Source organism: Physeter macrocephalus, chromosome 11, assembly GCF_002837175.3.
Source record: "Physeter macrocephalus isolate SW-GA chromosome 11, ASM283717v5, whole genome shotgun sequence".
NCBI lineage: Eukaryota > Metazoa > Chordata > Mammalia > Artiodactyla > Physeteridae > Physeter > Physeter macrocephalus.
In genome coordinates this window covers 67,768,119-67,770,097 of record NC_041224.1, presented here as the reverse complement: position 1 = coordinate 67,770,097, position 1,979 = coordinate 67,768,119, and the positions used below count along the sequence as shown (strand labels likewise).

General features: G+C 36.0%; 1 protein-coding gene across 3 annotated transcripts in view; it reads right to left on the bottom strand.

Annotated features, from left to right (window-relative positions):
- The window catches only part of SCAPER (S-phase cyclin A associated protein in the ER), a 491,770-nt gene that overhangs the window by 483,426 nt on the left and 6,365 nt on the right, over positions 1 to 1,979 (bottom strand). The gene's annotated exons all lie outside the window — the stretch shown is intronic.

Below are 1,979 nucleotides of genomic sequence, written 5' to 3'. Positions count from 1 at the left end.
GCCTGCGCGCCCGGAGCCTGTGCCCCGCAACGGGAGAGGCCGCAGCAGAGGGAGGCCCGCATACCACAAAAAAAAAAAAAAAAAGACAAAGACATTACATAAGGATAAAGGGGTCAATCCAGCAAGACAGTATAACATTTCTAAATGTACATGGACCTAACAGGGGAGAACCAAAATATATAAGGCAAATATTAACAGACTTAAAGGGAGAAATGGAAAGCAATACAATAATAGTAGGGGAATTTAACACCCCACTTACATCAATAGATAGATCATCCAGACAGAAAATCAATAAGGAAACATCAGATTTAAACAACAAATTATACTAAGTAGATTTAATAGATAAATAGAGTACATTCCATCAAAAGCAACTGATTACACATTCTTCTCAAGTGCACATGGAACATTCTCCAGGACAGATCACATGTTAGGTCAAGAACAAGTCTCAATAAAGTCAAGAAGACTGAAATCATATAAAGTATCTTCTGCAACCAAATAGTATGAAACTAGAAATCAATCGCGAGGAAAAAAAATGGGAAAAACCACAGAAACATGGACAGTAAAACAACATGTTACTTAACAACCAATGGGTCACTGAAGAAATCAAAGGAGAATTTAATACCCAGAGACAAATGAAAACAGAAATGTGATATACCTAATTCAGTGGGATGAAGCAAAAGCAGTTCTAAGAAGGAAGTTCATAGCAATACAGGCCTACCTTAAGGAACAAGAAAAATCCCAAATAAACAATCTAACCTAATACCTAAAGGAACTAGAAAAAGAAGAACAAATGAAGCCCCAAATTAGTAGAAAGAAATAATAAAGATAGGGAGGAAACAAATAAAATAGAAATTAAAACAAAAAAACAGAAAAGATCAATGAAACTAAGTACTGGTTCTTTGAAAAGATAAACAAATTCAACAAACTTTTAGCTAGACTAACCAAGAAAAAAAGGAGGAGGACTCAAATTAAATCATAAATGAAAGAGGAGATGTTAAAATTGATACCTCAGAAATACAAAGGATCAAAAGAGACTACTATAAATAATTATACACCAACAAATCTGACAACCTAGAAGAAATGGATAAATTCCCAGAAATATATAATCTTTCAAGACAATCATGAAAAAATAGAAAATCTGAATAGACAGATTTCTAGTAAGGAGTCTGACACAGAAATAAAAAACCTTCCAACAAACAAAAGTCCATGACCAAATGGCACCACTGGTGAATTCTACAAAACAGTCAAAGAAGATTTAACACCTATCCTTTTCAAACTCTTCCAAAAAACTGAGGAGGAGGAAAACCTTCTAAACACATTTTATGAAGCCAGCATTACCTTGATACTAAAACCAGACAAGGACGTGACCAAAAAAACAAAAAAAAATTTACAGGTCAATATCTTTGATAAACACAGATAAAAAAATCCTCAACAAAACATTAGCAAACGGTGTCCAACAATACAGTAAAAGGATCATACACCAAATACACCACAATCAAGTGGGATTTATTCCATGGTCACAAGGATGGTTCAAAATTCACAAATCAATAAATGTGATACATCACAATAACAAAAGGAAGGATAAATATCACATGATCATTTTGCTAGATTCAGAAAAGCATTTGACAAAAGTCAACATCCCCTTCTGATAAAAACTCTCTACAAAGTGGGTACAGAGCAAACATACCTCAACATAATAAAGGCTACATACAACAAACCCACAGCTAACATACTGAACAGTGAAAACTTTTCATCTAAGAACAGGAACAAGACAAGAATGCCCACCTTCACCACTCTTATTCAACATGGTATTGGAAATCCTAGCCACAGCAATTAGGCAAGAAAAAGAAATAAAAGGCATCCAAAGGGTTTCCCTGCTGGCGCAGTGGTTGAGAATCCGCCTGCTGATGCAGGGGACACGGGTTCATGCCCTGGTCCGGGAAGATCCCACATGCCGCGGAGCGGCTGGGCCCGTGAGC